Here is a 20,843-nt window from a genome sequence, read left to right as displayed (position 1 = left end):
ACGATGTACTCTATATCTTTATCAATTCCTGGCCACCATAAATAACTGCGTGCAAAACTCTTGGTCAAGCACATTCCCAGGTGCTGGTCATGAAGGTCTCCTAATAATTTGGATCTGAATTTATTTGGTATAACCATTCTTGCACCCCACATGATACAATCTTTATCGACTGATAATTCATTCCTACAAATGAAGAATGGATGTGTATCGTGTTACCTGGTATGGCCATCCATTTGCAATATACTCATACACCTTTGACATCACTGGGTCACGTTTGGTTGCTCTACAAATCTCTTCAGCTGTGACTGGTAGTTCACCAATGTATGAAAAATAAAACACTCCTTCCCTATCGGGTGTAACTTGTGATGGGGAAGGCAATCTAGACATTGCATCAGCATTACTGTGATCAGCTGATCATCTGTAACCAATATCATATGTATATGCTGACAAAATCAAAGCCCATCTCTGCATTCGGGCTGCAGCTAATGTTGGAACTGGGGACTTTGGATGGAGGATTACGGAATTATGGTCCGTAACAATGGTAAACTTATGACCATACAAGTATTTGTGTAACTTCTTGACACCAAAAATTAATGCCAAAGCTTCCCTTTCAATTTGCGCATAATTACTCTCATGGCACTGAGAGTGAGTGAAGCAAAAGCAATTGGTCTCTCCTCCCCACTACTTAATACATGAGAGATTACTGCCCCAACTCCATATGGAGAGGCATCACATGCTAGCTTAATCTCCTTAGATATGTCATAGTGAACGAACATGGTGCTCTCTACCAATTTGCTTTTACACTCCTTGAATGCTGTATCGCATTCTTTTGACCATCTCCAATGGACCTGTTTTTTCAAAAGTTCATTCAGTGGATGTAATACTGTAGCCAAATTTGGTAGGAACTTCCCATAATAGTTCAAAAGTCCCAAGAATGAACGAAGTTCAGTGACATTCCTGGGAGTGGGTGCATTTCTAATTGCATCCAATTTTTCCATGGTTGGATGTAAACCATCTTTGTCTACTCTGTACCCTAAGTACTCCACTGAGTTTTTAAATAACTCACACTTACGAGCTGACACTCGTACTCTGTGCTTCTCTAGCCGTTTGAGGACTTCATTCAATATGTTATTATGATTTTGCCTATTTGGTACTGAAATTAGTATGTCATCCAAATAACATACTACCCCTTCAATACCTTGCAAAATCTAGTTCATCACCCCTTGGAATATGGCAGGGGCGGAAGACAATCCAAACGGTAGCCTATTAAATTGATATAGGCCTAGATGAGTATTTATAGTCAAACATGACTTGGACTCCTCAGCTAGTTCGAGCTGTGAGTAGGCATTCGTAAGATCCAGTTTTGAGAAGATCTGACCACCTGTCAGTGTTGTGAACAAATCTTCTATATTCGACAATGTATTGGGGCCTGTTTTGTGGGCGGGGCCAGCTTCGAGCACAATGTTTTTTAAACGAGTACAAAAGATCGCAGAAACTTGAGTTGCGCTGAATGCAATTTGCCCTTAAAATTCCAGTATCTTTTGCGCTGGTTACACTGCTATTGGGTGGAATTGCGCTGAAATAAACAGTGTAATCGAGTGGGAACTGCAGGCCCTGGTAGCTTTACTGATGCAAAACAACAGATTTCATTGTTCAATTAAATGTGTTCTGGTGTGGTCCAACTCTCTTGTCAGCAATCCTGTTTTGCTCCGTATTTTATCTTTGTTTTTTTATGTATACACCTCTCACACGCACAACCTCTCAAGTCTACACATTTTCTTACATTCTCACTTTCACTGGGTCTCTCTCTTGCTCTTATGATGTAGTATCCTCTGCAAAACAATGGCCCAGAAGTTGGATAATGTCTGAGTCAGGACATGATCCCGGTGCAACATAATGAGACCAGCAGCAGTACCGTGGCAAACTGGTCCGCCGGCCTCGTTAGGATAGCACCAGAGGGTAGTACTCTCACCTCTGAGTCAGAAGGTTGTGGGTTCAAGTCCCACTCCAGGAACTTGAGCACATAAATCTAGGTTGACACTCCAGTGCAGTGCTGAGGGAATGCTGCACTGTCTGAGGTGCTGTCTTTCAGATGAGATATTAAATCGAGGCCACTTCTGCTCTCTGAAGTGGACGTAAAAGATCTAATGGCACTATTTCGAAGAGGAGCAGGGGAGTTATCCCCGGTGTCCTGGCCAATATTTATCTCTCAATCAACATCACAAAAACAGATTATCTGATCATTCTCACATTGCTGTTTGTGGAAGCTTGCTTTGCGCAAGTTGGCTGCCGTGTTTCCCACTTTACATCAGTGACTACACTTCAAAAGTGCTTCATTGGCTGCAAAGTGCTTTCAGATATCTGGTGGTGATGAAAGGTACTATATAAATGCAATACTTTTTATTTTAACCAGCAAGCTGCGGACGTCATTCGCAGCACCAGAGGCAACTTGCCAGTCATGGAGTGGAGGGGGTGGGGTGATGGACAGAAAGATTGGCTGATTTAGATGCTGTCTGTGATCCTCAGGAGAATCCAGGGGTGATGGAGGGCCGGCGGGGGGTGGGGGGGGGGCGGTGGTGCGAGTGGTGTCCAGCAGCGGCCTGCGGATTTAATGTGGAGCTGGAAGAAGCACTCTAACTTCTCCTGGCTCCACAGTAAGGTAAGTAAATCTTAGCTATCAGGTGGCAGCTTCCAGCAAACTCTTTAAGACCGCCGGTCTGGTTGCTTAGCACCTGGAGAAAGTGACTGCAACATACTACAATCATTCTCAGTCCAATTTCGCAAAGGGGCCTGACACAAGCGTTCAGCCCCCAATTTGCCAAAATAATGGGTCTAACATGAGTTTCAAGCATGTGTATTGGACCCCATATTGAGGCGCTCGATCCAATATAGCGTGGCGATGTGGAACGAGAGTAAAATGGGAGCCATGCAATCCAATTTCTCGGCCACTGACTAAATATTGCAAGCAGTATAAGAATGAGATTTCTAATGAATGAAACATACCTTCAAATTTAATTTGTAAATTTGTAAACTAAACGTGATCTGAAAGCTCGGCTGCCCATGTCCTAACTCGCACCAAATCCCGCTCATCCATCACCCCTGTGCTCGCTGATCTACATTGGCTCCTGGTTAAGCAACACCGAAATTTCTCACCCTCACTTCCAATTCCCTCCATGGCCTAGCCCCTCCCTATCCCTGTAATCTCCTCCAGCCCCACAACCCCCAGAGATATCTGCGCTCCTCTAATTCTGCCCTCTTGAGCATCCCTGATTATAATTGCTCAATCATAGGTGGCCATGCCTTCTATTGCCTCGGCCCTAAGTTCTGGAATTCACTGCCTAAACTCTCCACCTCTCTACCACTCTATCCTCCTTTAAGGCGCTCCTTAAAACCTATCTCTTGGACCAAGCTTTTGGTCACCTGCCCTAATTTATCCTTATGTGGCTCGGTGTCAAATTTTTTCTCATAATACTCCTGTGAAGCGCCCTGGGACGTTTCACTAGGTTAAAGGTGCTATATAAATACAAGTTGTTGTTGTTGTGTACAATATTGCAAAATCAATATTGTATGAATTATTTTGTCAGTAACAATGGGAAATTAAGAATAAATTGATCCATATTACCTTCTGCAAAAAGGTACAAATATGATTTTCCTTGGTCTTCTGCAGCTTATACAAGTTCATTAAAATAATGCACTCGTTAAAAGATTCCATTTCATATTTCCGGAATTTCGATTATTTTCACAAGTAATAAGCAACCAGCTTGGATAGAAACAGGTTGCATATTTCATGAAATCTGTACATTTGTCAGAAGTTTCATCATTGATACTGCAATTGAATTTATCCTTTAATAATTTGGTTCGAGCCTCAGGCTCGGGAGAGAATAGTTTCTGTCGCAAAAGCAGTACCGTAACACATGTGAAATGTCCCTGAAATGTTGCCAGCATGTCGGATGCCCTGGCACAACTTGAAACCCCTGCCCCGTCAGCTCCTATGGAATAAATCAAATATTGCACAGGGGGATGGTGTGTTGCCTTTTCACTTGTACGGCATAATTTAATATGTCGCTTGTGCCTGCAGCATTGGTGAGTTATAGGTCCTTCACAGCAGTGAAAGAACAATAGGATAGCCCTGTCGCCAGCATCATATCTTCTCAGAGATCTGTTAAACAAGCTGACTGTACTGCAAAGGCTTTAGCGCACTGTTTCCTGTGACAGATTTCATGGTGTTATGTGACTTTCTTAAAGAAACGAGAGACCTAACAGCATATGGTTGTGAGCAGTCACCAGATTTCACAGTACATGTGTTCCAGCTGGTCCCAGTATTCAAGGCTATGAAGCAGGGCATGTCACATCTCTCCTATCTCCCGCCTCTGGCAGGTGTTTGTTAGGTGCCTGACTACTAAGTACCTTGTAATTAGCATGCCCTTGAGCGATGGCTGTCATCTTACATCTGTAACTTGCACGAGGGCACTGTTAACATCTCTATATTCATTTCTCTAATGTCCCGGACTTGGTTTTTTAGTGTAGTGCTGTCTGCAGCATCAATGTTTGATGGATGAAGCTCGAAGCAGCCTCTAAACTGTATCACATAATGCTGGCTGTTCCCACTTTCATCTTCGAGAGGAGATATTGCCCGCTGCCACGATTCATCACCATTCCCACACATCAGATTGATGTTTTAAATAAAATAGTGCCATCAAAATGAAAAAGAATTATGGTTCAAATGGGAAGGAGCCATTATGCTTCCTTCTGAACAAGTCTTAATACTTATTTATGCATTATACTACAATTTTCTGTAGATGAGTCAGAGAGAGAGGCTAGAAGAAGAGGTACTCGCTTGCCCGAATATTAATGCTGATAAATGTCAGTGAGATCATCTCACTTCTGCTCACCTCTGTCCCAGGCTTTTAGAAAGAACTTACATTACAATCTTTCACACACAAAACAAGAGACTTTTATATATAACGCTCCTTTTTGACAATATGTGTGTTTTTGATATGTTTCTTCCTTGCTCTCGCTAGATAGGTCAGAATTAGATAGTCTGATAGTCAATCATAAATACATTTTTTTGTTATCAATAATTTTCGACGTCTCTGAAAATGATCCATTTTTAAATTTCAAATTGATAAAAAGCATAAAGCCCTCTTTACAGGGGAGACTTTGAATTACCTGTTAAACATAAATTCCAAATCACCTTTCACAGTCTTTAGTGTTGCTAATCCTCATTAAGTCATAAAAGTGTAAAAACACTATTTCACAGCATCATAGAATCAAAGAATGGTTACAACAGAGAGGGAGGCCATTCGGCCCATTGAGCCTGTGCCAGCTCTCTGCAAGAGCACTTCAGCTAGTCCCACTCCCCCCGCCCTTTCCCTGTAGCCCTACAATTATTTTTCCTTCAGGTATTTATCCAATTCCCTTTTGAAGGCCATGATTGAGTCTGTCTCCACGATCCTTTCAGGCAGTGCATTCCAGAACCTAACCACTCACTGTGTAAAAAAAGTTTTTCCTCATGTCGTCTTTGGTTCTTGTGCCAATCACCTTAAATCTTTGTCCTCTGGTACTCGACCCTTCCACCAATGGAATAGTTTCTCTCTCTCTACCCTGTCCAGACCCCTCATGATTTTGAACACCTTATCAAACCTCCTCTCAACCCTCTCTGCTCTAAGAAAACAAACACAGCTTCTCTTGTCTAGAATTTCTTTCATTTTATTAAGAAAAATAAATGAAACAGAAATAAATTATCCATTGATACTCCCCTGGCTAAGTGCTTGCAGTTTGCGGGTATGGTGCATAAATAATGTTAACAAGAAGCGTACCTTCAAAACTTGCTCCGAAGAGGAAAAAAGGCAAAACACTGCGGATGTTGGGAATCTAAAATAAAAACAGAAAATGCCTGAAACACTCAACAGGTGTGGAGAAAGAAACAGAGTTAACATTTCAGGTCGATGAACTCTCTCCACAGTTGCTGCCTGACCTGCTGAGTGTCTCCAGCATTTTCTGTTTTTGTTTTAGCTCCTAAGAGACCTTACTCAGTCCAATTGTTAATAAAACGCACACTATACTTCTGAGAGTAAAGAAAAAAGAAACAAATACAGCCATAAATATAAGAATGTATTAACTCAATCTAACTTCCCTCCCTCAAACTGCTGCTGGCCCATGAAAAGATTATGGTATGGTCACTTTAGCAACATAGTCCAGGAGCCGTGCTTTTTTATGCAGTCATGAATAACTTTCAGCCTCTAATATAGTAATCTTTGTCCATCACAGGCTCTATAAAAGTAGGTTTACATCATTCTCCTTTGACATGTCCAGAAAACATATTGGCCTGGATTTTGCCATGTGAATAACTGTAGGGCTATCAGTACAACTGTTATTAAAGCAGACAGATTAAATTGGCGTAAATCAGACAGCAACTTCCGACATGTGCGGTTGAAGGCGGAAATCATGGATTTCTGTCCGGGTAGCCTTGCTCCTCCACAAGCTTCGTTCTAACAGTATCTGAGCATTAACTTACATGGAAGGGTGTGAAGTTGCAGTACTTATCCACGAGATACCCATTAAACAAGCCAGAAAAAGTTCGAGCTGGAGCACTGAAGTGTAAGTGATTTTTTAATGGCATGGTAAGTCGTGATGACTGCCAGACAACCTCTCTGGCACTGAAAATTTACTTTTACAAGTGTGGAGTTTCATTCCTTCAGATCTTACTTGTTGCTAGGAATTTTTAAAAAAATAAAACAAATGAAAAAAGATTATTTGTTTCTTTCTGTTGTGATTTATCCCTCTCTCTTCACCCAATCTTTCTTTCTCTCTCTATATTTTGCTTTCTGTCCATGATTTTACATGAATCAAATATTCTAACTTACACTTCCTGGTGAGGGCTTGATTTTAACTCCAGGTGGATTCCACTCTTGGGCCCGAGTTAAAATTACACTTGGATCCCTATGATGTCACTGGGCTGCAACATGCCTATGTAAAGAAGGACCCTGCTGGCTCCAGGTGCATGTAATTGCTGCCTGCTCAGAAGAGCAGGTTAAAATTGCAGATATTGCAATCATGGCGGCTTCCGGACTGGTAAGAGGCAGGGCGATTTTAACTGCCCCACCCACCAGTTTCTGCTGAGCGAGTTGGGTTAAAATCACCCTGTCTCAGGAAGGATTCTTCAATCTGATTGGTTAAGAAAACACACCGTTGCTTGCCCTGTTCGCACAGGTCCCAGATCCCCTGTAGAGGGCGGCACGCTGTTTTGACTTTCTAATTACCGCAAACTGCAGTGCAAAAGCCCGGGCCTATGGGCTCAATTTTGCCCAACTTTGTGTGCTGGAAACGGCACCGGAAAAAAGTCGCTCTTCCAAGTCCCCGGAGTCCCAGCGTGGCGTGCATTGTAAAGTGGGAGGCGGAGCAACAGGCCAGCGTCGAAAACAGTGCCAACACCTTCACGCATGTGCAGTGAAGTCTGCGCGCATGCTCCTGCCCTCTCAGCGTGTCCTGCGGGCTGTGAGCAGGAGCCGATGCTCGCAGCCCCTATCCCTGGCTGAAGGGATGCCCCGATTTTTGCCACACCCTATCCCCGGCCGAATGGCCTCCCGCACCAGCTGGCCAGCCCGCTGAATTCCCGGGCCAAGGTAGGACTTCAGTTTTATTTTTTATTTATTGGTTGTGCTTGAGAGTTTTGATTGGGTGGGGGGGGGGGGGGCAGAGGAGGAGAGTTTTGGAGGTGGGGGGGGTAAAAGAGTGTTTTGGGGGCGGGGGAGAAAGAATGTTTTGATGCGGGGGGGAACTTTAAAAAAAAACTTGATTCTGACATAAAGGTAGGACTTCTATTCTTTATTTGTTATTGATTGATTGCTTATTACTTTTTGTGGTTTGTTTATTGCTTTGTAAGTCTTGGTGCAGGTCCTCTCAGCTTCCTTCTATTTTTTATTTGTTATTGAATGCTTATTTTTGTGGTTTGTTTAGTGCTTTGTAAGTCTTGGTGCTTTAAATGTACTAACCTGCGCTGATTTCTTAACTGCCCGCAAGGTTTTTCAGAGCTGGCCACATACGCTGATCTAAGTCGATTTGGAGTAAGTTTTAGCTGGCCAAAGTGATATAAATGGCCAAAACTGGCGTAAGTGTCTGGGAACGCCCCCTTTTGAAAAAAAAACTGAACTAAAAAAAATCGTACCTAACTGACTTACTTTGGAGCAAATTTTGGGGGGAAAATGGCATTTTTTTACTTACGCCAGAAAAAAACAACTTACTCCAAAAAAATTGATGCAATTTATGGCCAAAATTGGGCCCAATGTGAGGCTTTTGTTATTCGCTTCTGATGGACTTTCACATGGCTACTTTACTAGCTAGTCATCTAGCCGAGAGCCACAGTGCAAATTGTACAGTTAAGTGGCAGTTGTAGCTGTTTGACACTGTACTGATGTAATTAATGTAGGATCGCTGCAGCTATTAAGATACGGCTTTGGATATTTTGGTTTCACATTGTCTGCTCTTAAGCTAACGATTCAAACTTGAACATTAACCTTAACATTAGTGTCAGCCGTGACTCGGTGGGTAGCATATTCACCTGCGAGTCAGAAGGTTGCGAGTTCAGGTCCCACTCCAGAGACTTGAGTGTATAAATCTAAGCTGACACTCCAATGCAGTACTGAGGGAGTGTCACACTGTTGAAGGTGCTGTCTTTTGGATGAGACATTAAACCGAGGCCCCGTCTGCCCTCTAGGTGGATGTAAAAGATCCCATGGCACTATTTTGAAGAAAAGCAGGAGAGTTATGCCCAGAATTCTGCCCAATATTTATCCCTCAATCAACATAACAAAAACAGGTTAACTGGTCATTATCACATTGCTGTTTGTGGGAGCTTGCTGTGCACACATTGGCTGCTGCATTTCCCACATTACAACAGTGACTACTCTCCAAATTGGCTGTAAAGCGCTTTGAGACCTTCAGTGGTCCTGAAAGGTGCTATATAAATGCAAGTCTTTCTTTCTTGCTTTTACCTGCGAGGTGGGGTCTATTTTGATCTTGTCGGAAGCTCTTTGCTGGGAGAGCGCATTGGAAATTCAGTAGCAGTCCACTCCCCCACCCCAATTTTGAAACCTTTAATTTTAACGTCAGGAGTGCTAAAGAAGAAAATTTACCTCTGTCAATGTTAAAAATGTCAAAGGCAGTCAGAAGTCAGAGTGTGTTTAAGTATTCATGGTACTTTACTCCTCCCTGTAAAACCTAGCAGTGCGGGGCTAGCAGCATAACTCACAACTGCCAGCTCACAGCACTCAAATAGTGACTACCCTTCTCAAATGATATCTGCACTATAATTGCAGCATTAAAGTTATTGCAGCCAGTACGTGAAGCCAATTATATCCATCCAGCTCCAGCTGTCGGCACTAACAGGGCTTAAGAAATGCTGCAACTACTAAAAGTTTTTATTGAGGACAAAACCCTCAAGTGTCCTCCTAGCCATATGCTCTTATAATACACCCTCAGTAAGGGCAGGTCTGTTTTTGCATAATGTTCTACAAACATCAGGGGTGCACATTTAAGATGTGTTCGTATTAAATACATGTTGTAATGCAATATCTAATTTACTTGTTAAAGTGACAGTTTTATATTTCTAACAAAAGCTTAGTCAAAGGCAGCTTACAAAGCTCAGATATTTAGATGAGGTTGGCTTCAGTAGACAGATGAACAATTGACTGATTAACATTTGCAGATGTATAAATGGGGAATGGAGGGCAAAATTGTTCTTTTGAAAAATATATCCCCTGATGATAAAGTGAAGACAGATTTCTTACAGAAATGAATCAGGAACATAGAAAGTGAATGAATTCCAAGGCAAGAAATATAAATATACACAGGCAAAAAGGCTGAGATGTTGGGAGTAGTATTAAGAATTTTAAACATATGTTAGTTTAGGAATTATTTGCGAGAATTTTCATTTCTTTATTGCCCCCTTTTTTGAGCTCAAAAACAGGGTGCTACCCGGCCGGAAAATAAAGGGGACAAAATTGCCCCGCGCCTCGATTGCGGACGGTAATCTTCCAGGTCCGGGATTTTTAGCGCTTGGGCTGGTAGTTCCACACCCGACGTGGAATTGGGCCGTGCACCCCTCAAAGGAGGCGGAGCGTTGTCTCTGATGCTCCCCTTTCTTTCAGGGGCGCTCCCGGGATGGATGCGCGCATAGTGCTGATGCACTACAATGCCACCCTCCCCTCCATTAAAGGGGAGGGCCGCTGCACCCTCTGCACGACCCTTTGGTGGTCGCCACTGGGCCACTAGGGACACGGGAGACCGGGCCAGTGGCCCAGCATCCAAAACCGAATGCCGGGCTGCACTAGGTACCGGTCCTGGTCGGGCCGACCCAAGAGTCGGCCGACCAACAAAGATGGCAGCCCGGGGTGCTGCAGGCCTCCCCTTTAAAACAGCGCCCCGGGAGCGGATGTCCGCTAACTTCACGGCCTGTGGGGCAATTTCCCCCGTGGGGCGTTGAGGGGTCGGCGCGGGGCGACGAAGGTTCGGCGTGGCACAGCGATTATGTCATCGCCGGCTGTGCGCCGGCCCGGGGCGTGCCGCTGCTGGAACAGCGCCTCCCAAACCTCCGGAGCAATTTCCCGGGAGGCGGTAGCGACTCCCTCCCCCGGGCGAAAACGTCATTGCGCCCCGTTGTAAGATTTCTAAATCTCTGGCATTAAATTGACAGCAGGACCGATTCTTTTAAAACAATTTGGAATAGTTTATTAAACACACACACGCACATCTATTAGAGAAACAGCTTCTATCTGAAGCAGGCAGAAGACTCATGAATAAAAACAGAGACAGCCTGCATTTATGAAGCCTAGAAATTCTCCATTGTAGCGCCAGCTGTTAGGCTGGTTTTGTTGAAAAAATGGTGGCCGCCTCATTTCTGCCCGTTTCTGGTGCAGGGTACAATGGTTGCCATTTTGGTGAGGGCCATAGCGCTGCTGTTGCCAGCCCTGGCCTCTCAAATTTAAATGAGAAGATTGTGACGTCAATCGGCGTGCAACGCCTGATTTGACCCCATGACTCCTAATTTTGGATGTCGCTGCACCCCATAACGCCCTGTCTAAACTAAGCACAGAAAGACGTGCGTGACCAGCTTCTTAAAAGGATACGTACATCTTTCAGGTAAGTTTGGATTTCAGCCTTTGGACTTTAAAAAAGTATTTTATTGAAGCCGTGGCTTGGGTAAACTTTAAAAAGTTGTTAAAGTGTGCAGGGAGATCATGGAGTGCTGCTGGATGCTTGCAAGTCTTTGGATGGTAAAAGAAGGCCCGTGTGAAGACAGAAAATACTATAAGTACTCAGCAGGTCAGGCAACATCTGTGCAGAGAGAAACAGAGATAACGTCCCTGAATTTGCAGTCAGAGGTGCAGCAGAAGAATATGCATGCTCTCAACCGAAAAATAAACCGAACTTACCTGGTGTCTCTGGAGCTTTGGACTCTTCGGGTCCTGGGCCTGTAGGCGTTCGCCTGCGTAAAGGCCCACAGATCCCAGGGGCGCAGGTGATTCGCAAGCATCCCTAGGATCACATGGGCCCAGTCAACTATTCAAAAAGGGGGATTCCTATGATACTTATGGGGATTCCCTTTATGTACGGGATCCCCCAAAGCATATTAGAATTCCCCAAATAAATAAGAATTAACATCACGTAAATAAAAGTAAATGATCCCATGTTCAAAATGAATCAAAAGACCCTTTAATTAAGCATTTAAAATTAAAATTTAATTTTTTGAAAAATAAATGTTAACATTTTAAAATGGGCCAAGATTTATCTAAACTAATTTTAAATTTATGTGTAAGTTTAAATAATTAAAAAAAAATTATTTTAATATTTATCTTACCCCTTACACTGGTAAAGTAAGGCCTTACTCCTGCTTTTACTAAGCATAAGGGTTTTGTGGGCATTCTCTGGGCAGCAGTTGGGAAAATAGCGGTTGCAGTTGATCTGTCCAAGCGAAACTTGATAGATTGCAAGTTCCGGGTTTGCGGGCATGTGCAGCACATGTGGAAACCCGAAAAGGGCGGGGTCTTTCTGAAGGCCTCTGTCAGTGTACTATGTGTGTACGCTGTTGGAAGCACTCTAATTTCAGGCCAAATGTTTCAGGTCGAGATGCTGCCTGACCTGCTGAGTATTTCCGTCATTTTCTGCGTTTAGTTCAGATTTCCAGCATTTGCAGTATTTTGTCTCTGAGAACGCCACTTGCTCACAGTCCTGTGGGGTCACATGGGGGTGAAGCAGAGGCAGCAAAGGGAACAAGCTGCTCACAGAGAAAAGGTGATGAAGCAGAAGAGGAGGAAGTGGAAGGAAGGATGTAACCCAGACAGCCCCTATCTGGCCGGGATATTCGGGATGGAATGATCTGTCTGCGGTACCAATGACCACATCTCCAATTCCCCTTTCAACATTAGTCCCAGACTTTCCCTTCCCTTCCCTTCCCTCTGTTACAGAATCCTCTTGGCCACAATGAAATAAAAGCCACCACAAAGCAAACCTTCCAATTCAACTTTATATTTCTATGCATTCAATATAACATTAAGAAATCAACCAATCACTATATGCATTCTCTTAGAGTCTGTCTTGTGTGTGCCTTTGCCTATCCTACTTATGTCCCGCAGTGCTACCCCATTGGCTGCAGCATAGCTGGTGGAAGGCTGCTGACTTTCAGTGGAGTCACTGTAGATGGCCTTGCTGGACAACCTCAAGGATCTGGTGGCTGGGAGAGTGAAATCGAGTGATGGTGTTTCTTCTTCTTCACATTCCTCTCCCTCTTCTTGTTGACCCACTGGCTGTGCAGGCTGGATTTTTTGGGTGTCTGAAATGAGGAAGGTGGAAGGGTAGGGTTGTGGTGAGGGAAGGGGAGGGCTTAAAGCAAGAGGTGTATGCTTATACCACGTGCAGCTTGTATCAGAAGAGATTGTGGGATGAGGGGGAAGTGGGACGTGAGAAGGAAAATAACATATGAGGATACCAGTATCTTGTATCCTTTTCGCCCCGCCGTTGGCCAAGGGCTCAGCCATGCCCCTGCCGAGAATGGCCAGCATCGTTTCCTCCAAGGGGGTGAGGTGAAGCTAGGAATGGGAGGTGTGCCTCATGTTTGGTACAGATTGTTAGTAGGTGAGTGATGGGTGGCTGGCGGGGGGCAGCGGGGAGTCGTGCATTGAGCTGTGTGTGAGGCTAGTGGTGCAGTTGGTAGGAGACAGCTTTTGAAGAAGCATTCACTGACCTTGACCACTGTCTCGGTGATCAGGTGCCACATCATTCTTTCTGGAGGGTCTCCTAGCCCCTGTGGGTAGAGGAGCTTTCTTCCAGTGTTGGCCCCCGCACAAAGCTAGAGTGCTGCTTGTGAGACCCTGGGTGCCCTTGTTGAGCCATTTGTGTTTGTGCTGAAAAACGCTAGGTGCAAAAAGCAGTTCAGCTTTAAGATCTGAAGACTGCCATTTTGGAAATATTTTTAATGTTTTTTTTTCAGAAGGCAACACTTAGGGGGTCAATACTACTTTCTAAAATGGCACCCTAGCTTTAAGAAAACACTGCCTCACTCCAGCGATGCTAAGGCCATGCTACATTGAGCCTCCTCTGAGAGTACAACCCGAAACAGCGCACTGCACAATAGGTTCTGCGCTGCAATCACTTAAACCAGCAGGCAGCACCAAAATAACGGTGGTACCTGCGCTCTTTTTACAGGGTGTGAGTTGACCTCACCTGAGTTGGCACCGCCCATTTTCATGCAATATCCGATTTCTAGGCCATAGTGCCTTTAACATAGTGAAATGTACTAAGGCACATCACAGGAGAGTAATCATTGATTACCGAGCCAAAAAAGGAAAAGCCCGTCTTAAAGGAGAAAAGAAATGTGCAGCAATTTAGGGAGGGAATTCTAGAGCCTAGATGGCTGTAGGTATGGTCGCCTATGATGGGGCAATGCTGAAGAGAACATAAGAACATAAGAATTTGGCGCATGAGTAGGCCATTTGGCCCCTCGAGCCTGCTCCACCATTTAATACGATCATGGCTGATCTGATCATGGACTCAGTTCCACTTCCCTGCCTGCTCCCCATAACCCTTCACTCCTTTATTGTTCAAAAATCTATCTATCTCCATCTTAACTATATTCAATGACCCAGCCTCCACAGCTCTCTGGGGCAGAGAATTCCACAGACTTACAACCCTCTGAGAGAAGAAATTCCTCCTCATCTCTGTTCTAAATGGGCGACCCCTTATTCTTAAACTATGCACCCTAGTTCTGGATTCCCTCACGAGTGGAAACATCCTCTCTGCATCTACCTTGTCGAGCCCCTTTAGTATCTTATATGTTTCAATAAGATCACCTCTCATTCTTCTAAACTCCAATAAGTATAGGCCCAACCTGCTCAACCTTTCCTCACAAGTCAACTCCGTCATCTCCGGAATCAACCTAGTGAACCTTCTCTGAACTGCCTCCAGTGCAAGTATATCCCTCCTTAAATACGTAGACCAAAACTGTACGCAGTACCCTAAGTGTGGCCTCACCAATACCTTGTACAGTTGTAGCAGGACTTCTCTGCTTTTATACTTCATCCCCCTTGCAATAAAGGCCAACATTCCATTTGCCTTCCTGATTACTTGCTGCAGACTAAATTTTTGTGTTTCATGCACAAGGACCCCTAGGTCCCTCTGTACAGCAGCATTTTGTAGTTTCTCTCCATTTAAATAATTATTTTTATTTTTTTATTCTTCCTGCTAAAATGGATAACCTCACACTTTCCCACATGATACTCCATCTGCCAAATGTTTGCTCACTTACTTAGCATGTCTGTATCCCTTTGTAAATTGGAGGAAGGGAGAGCTCTCAGAGGAATGTAGGGTTGGAGGTGGTTATAGAGATAGGGAGGGGCGAGGCCATGGAGGGATTTGAACACAAGGCTGAGAATTTTAAAGTGGAAGCGTTGGTGGAACAGGAGCCGATGTCGGTCAGTGAGCAGAGGGGTGGACAGGACTTGATGCGAGTTGGGATTTGGGCAGCAGATGATCAAATTGCAGTCAAGTGACATCATTATGACAGCAATGCTATTTTCCGACTTCACTGCCTGACTAATAGTACTTCCTGCTTCTACCCACCAACCATCAGCAGTACAAATCATGAGGCAGCCATTTCAAATCTGAGCTAAAGGAATGCTCAGCTGCTCAGGCTGAGGTTGTACAGAAATTTTGGAGACATATTTCTTGGAATAGCTTTTGGGTTTCTTGCCCTTAAAGCACATGCTTGTCGTTAGTACTATCGATCCTGAACAGTTGAGGAGCTTCTGGCATTGCAGATGTTTCTTGAAACATACAAAGTTCTTACAGGGCTTGACAGGGTAGATGCAGAGAGGATGTTTCCTCTGGCTGTGGTGTCTAGAATCAGGGATCACAGACTCAGAATAAGTGGTCGCCCATTTCAGACTGAAATGAGGAGAAACTTCTTCACTCAGAGGCTGGTGAATCTTTGGAATTCTACCACAGAGGACTGTGGAGGCTCAGTCTTTGAGTATATTCAAGACAGAGATTGATAGATATTTAAATATTAAGGGAATCAAGGGATATAGGATCAGTGCAGGAAAGTGGAGTTGAGGTAGAAGATCAGCCATGATCTTATTGAATGGTGGAACAGGCTCGAGGGACTGAGTGGCCTTCTGCTGCTCCTAATTCTTATGTTCTTATGTTCTTGATGGGGTTCCTTCTCGGAATCCCACTCTGGGAATAAGAGGAAGAGAAGAAGCAGGAGGAAGGAGCAAACAGAAATGCAGGTGGTCAGAGAGCAAATAGAAAGAACATAAAAACTTACTGCAAAAGCTTCTATAGATATGTGAAAAGAAAAAGAATAGTGAAGACCAATGTAAGTCCTTTGCAGACAGAAGCAGGTGAATTTATAATGGGGAACAAAGAAATGGCAGACCAGTTGAACAAATACTTTGGATCTGTTTTCACTAAGGAAGACACAAATAACCTTCCGGAAATACTAGGGGTTCGAGGGTCTAGCAAAAAGAAGGAACTGAAGGAAATCCTTATTAGTCAGGAAATTGTGTTAAGGTAATTGATGGGATTGAAGGCCGATAAATCCCCAGGGCCTGATAGGCTGCATCCCATAGTACTTAAGGAAGTGGTCCTAGAAATAATGAATGCATTGGTGATCATTTTCCAACATTCTGTTGACACTGGATCAGTTCCTATAGACTGGAGGGTAGCTAATGTAACACAACTTTAAAAAAAAAGAGGGAGAGCGAAAACGGGTAATTATAGACCGGTTAGCCTGACATCGGTGGTGGGGAAAATGTTGGAATCAATTATTAAAGATGAAATAGCAGCACATTTGGAAAGCAGTAACAGGATCAGTCCAAGTCAGCATGGATTTATGAAAGGGAAATCATGCTTGACAAATCTTCTGGAATTTTTTGAGGATGTAACTAGTAGAGTAGACAAGGGAAAATCAGTGGATGTGGTGTATTTGGACTTTCAAAAAGGTTTTTGACAAGTTCCACACAAGAGATTGTTGTGCAAAATTAAAGCACATGGTATTGGGGGTAATGTGTTGACATGGATAGAGAACTGGTTGGCAGACAGGAAGCAGAGAATTGGAATAAACGGGTCCTTTTCAGAATGGCAGGCAGTGACTACTGGGGTGCCGCAAGGCTCAGTGCTGGGACCCCAACTATTTACAATATACATCAATGATTTAGATGAAGGAATTGAATGTAATATCTCCAAGTTTGCAGATGACACTAAGCTGGGTGGCGGTGTGAGCTGTGAGGAGGATGCTAAGAGACTGCAGGGTGACTTGGACAGGTTAGGTGAGTGGGCAAATGCATGGCAGATGCAGTATAATGTGGATAAATGTGAGGTTATCCACTTTGGTGGCAAAAACAGGAAGACAGAATATTATCTGAATGGTGACAGATTAGGAAAAAGGGAGGTTCAACGAGACCTGGGTGTCATGGTACATCAGTCATTGAAGTTTGGCATGCAGGTACAGCAGGTGGTGAAGAAGGCAAATGGCATTGGCCTTCATAGCTAGAGGATTTGAGTATAGGAGCAGGGAGGTCTTACTACAATTGTACAGAGCCTTGGTGAGGCCACACCTGGAATATTGTGTTCAGTTTTGGTCCCCTATTCTGAGTAAGGACGTTCTTGCTATTGAGGGAGTACAGCGAAGGTTCACCAGATTGATTCCTGGGATGGCAGGACTGACATATGAGGAGAGACTGGATCAACTGGGCTTGTATCCACTGGAGTTTAGAAGAATAAGAGGGGATCTCAAAGAAACAAAGAAAAATTCTGATGGGATTGGACAGGTTAGAGGCAGAAAAAATTTTCCCGTTGCTGGGAAGTTCCAGAATTAGGGGTCACAGTCTAAGAATAAGGGGTAAGCCATTTAGGACTGAGATGAGGAGAAACTTCTTCACTCAGAGAGTGGTTAACCCATGGAATTCTCTGTCGCAGAAAGTTGTTGAGGCCAGTTTGTTACATATATTCAAAAGGGAGTTTGATATGGCCCTTATGGCCAAAGGGATCAAGGGGGGATCATGGAGAGAAAACAGGAAAGAGGTACTGAGGTTGAATTATCAGCCATGATCTTATTGAATGGCGGTGCAGGCTTGAAGGGCTGAATGGTCTGCCTCTACACCTAATTTCTATGTTTCTATGAGTCACGTTCAGGGGAATCCTTGCCCTCCCAACTGAGTATATAGGCCTAGAACAACATACCTGTAGTTCTTTCAGGAGCAATTCAGAAGAAAGCTTTGATTCTCTCGGGAAGGTGTGAGAGAGTTGTGTCGCATGTTGCAAGAAAACCTGTAGCCAACTACTGCAACTGACCCCACATTTCCTGTTCCAGTCAAGTTCACTGCAGCCATTGAACTTCTTGGCCTGTGGCTCCTTCCAGGTTGCCACAGTGGATATCAGCAACATTAATCAATCTGCTTGCAATAACTGATGCCTTGTTTGCTAGAGAAAACACATTCACCACTTTCCCCTTGACAACCTGAAGCTGCAGGAGAGGGTTCTGGGGTTCGCACAGATTGCAAGATTCCCCTAGAAACATAGAAATATAGAAATTTACAGTGCAGAAGGAGGCCCTTCGTGACCGCGCCAGCCGACAAAGAGCCGCACGGCCCTCGGTCAGTAGCTCTGAAGGTTACATATAAACCTATGAACAAAGAACAATGGCGGACAGGGAAAGAGCATCTGGCCCAACCAATCCGCCCCACACAACTGCGACACCCCTTACGTCTGGAGCATCATTGATTGCGCCCATATCAACCGGCAGGCTCCTTTCATATAATCACATTGGCTTCCACTCTATTAATATGCAACTGGTGTGTGATAACCTGCAATGCATCACACAGATCTCTGCCTGCTTCTCTGGCAGCTGTCATAATGCTTTTATACTGCATCAATCATTCATGCTCCAACTCTTTGCCCTTGCACAGTAAGTTTAAGAACTTTCATTTGTATAGCACCTTTCACAACCTCAGAATGTCTCAAAGTGCTTCACAGCCAAAGAAGCATTTTAGAAGTGCAGTCACTCTTGTAATATAGGGAAACATGGCAGCTAATTTGTGCATAGCCAACAATGAGATAAATGAGCAAATAATCCTGGATATAGAAGCACTAATTCTCATAACCAACCTCTGGGTAATGCCTTACAGCAGCTACATCTGCCTTCAGAGTATTAAAGGGACCTACACAGGCAGCTTACATTGTGCCACCTATCTTGATGTTTAGACATCCAAGTTTAATAGTGTATATAAGGCTTTCCTGTCATCAATTACTTAGTCCAGATCCTCATGTAATTATTTGATGGGATATGATGTGTGTCTATGCTGTGGTCAGGAGGATGGTGGCAATATATTCATATAACTTATGGTGAACTTACAAGACCATTTGTGAAGACCTCATGGTATTGACAGGATGTCTAGTGAAGACTCAAACCTGTGCTGCTGTTGTCTCATGACCAACTAGTGACTAACCCCTTTGACAGAGGAGATGACCAGAATTTCTTTTCAGGTTGAGATGGTTCCAAGATGATGCACCTAATGGTGGAAATTCAAAACTCTGCGACAGACTCGGTAATCGAATACCTGAGCCAGGAAGATTGGCAGTATTCCAAAGTATTGGTTATGATTGACCAGCTGGTGTGGTTCAATAATAAAAAGTAGAAGGGCTAGAGATCTTCCAACTTAATCCCAGCTAGCCCTGTAAGTTAATGTCCTAATGGGTAGGATGGTCTTGGCTGGATAATCAGTGAGAAGTTTATCAGTGCTTTGTGCTGACAGCTTGTATAGTTCTGACAGGTTAATCTCCAGCAGTATACATACACCCGGATGACGAAAAAAAATAGCAAAAATGTATCTGTTTTCAAATATATAATGGAGTTTCCCTCATTGATTGTCAGTAATGGAAAGTTGCACTCCATAGAGCTGTGGAAGGAATTCTCCATTGAATTCCTTTTATTTCCAGCTTGCTGCAGTGTTTTTAATTTACACTTCACTGGCTACACGATGAAATAATTACACTAAAGCTTACAAGCAGAAAGGAATAAATTATTAAAAACAATAAAAGATGTTGTAAATTATGCTATGCGTGTTTCAAGAAGTTATCCAGGTATATATAGATGGATAATGATTAGGCCAAGAACAGTAATTTAATACTTTGTGTTGTTGACCCTATCAGTGGTGGTTTCTGGAGAACAACTTGAACACAGCAAGGGCATCTCGTTCTGAAGTCAGTAAATAAATAAATACAGTAGCCATAAGTGAACATTGAAAAAGTTCCCCATTATAAATGAGACTGACTAAAAAAACAAAATAAATAAATAAATAATTCAACCTTTTCTTCACAAATCTCAGGACATGCTTGACAAGTGCTAAAGACTCCTGAGCATGGTTCAGCTTTGACATCCAGTTGGAGTGCAATGAATATGGTAAGCTTGAGTCTGGAAGCAGACTGTGCTTAATGCTCTACATATGGCATCTGTTGACATGGTGTGACCTTGGCATCTTTTGTATACATGTTCCCCCTTAATTCTACCCATAATAGACAGTCATGCACCATTACAGATGGTTTCAAAATGACAGAAAGGTCAGTGTAACTCCCATCTTTAAGTGACAGAGTTCAGGCATATCAACCTCAAGGTGACTGGATGAAGCAAGTTGGGAAGATTGGTGTCCATTATCCTTTTGATTCTAGAGTCAGCTCCTGCCCAGACTGGTGGAGTGAAAGTTTTCCCTCTCAGACACTGCAAGGGTCCGATGTGAAATTAATTTAAGCAGTTCAATTTCAAGTTAGTTCCCAGTAACTGTGAACCAATAGCACAAAACTAATGTGGCAATCTCACTTAGAGAAGTCAAAAGACTGACCAGTGTGGGAAGTAGTGCAGCAGACAATGCTTTTCCAGTGTTCGAATGAGACACATTGATGGGGATAGGATAGAGGAAGATTTACTCTGCATTTAACCTGTGTTAGACCAGATCTGAAAGTGGTTAATGCTTACACTAGACAGAAAAGCATTCCATTTCTCAGCACTGGCATTTTTCGCTGTTATGACCATGACATTTTAAAAAAACATTAATGTCAGTTGCAACAACAGTTTTCCAAATTTTCCTCCACAATCACTTTTGCCTGACAGAGTGCCATGAACATTGGTTGTGATGGTAAAGATGTAATGTAAAATTGGGCCTGCACTGACTTTTGCAGTTTCTCCACATCCAATACCACAAGAGCAAGGTAGTTTGATCAGACATTTCTCTGTTACACAGTCAATGCCAACAAGATCTTCAAAAGTTTTCCAATAAATTTACATAGAATTTACA

The sequence above is a fragment of the Pristiophorus japonicus genome, chromosome 10 (genome assembly GCF_044704955.1).
Source record: "Pristiophorus japonicus isolate sPriJap1 chromosome 10, sPriJap1.hap1, whole genome shotgun sequence".
NCBI classification, from domain to species: domain Eukaryota; kingdom Metazoa; phylum Chordata; class Chondrichthyes; family Pristiophoridae; genus Pristiophorus; species Pristiophorus japonicus.
The sequence above is the reverse complement of the archived record's forward strand: the minus strand, read 5'-3'. Positions refer to the sequence as shown.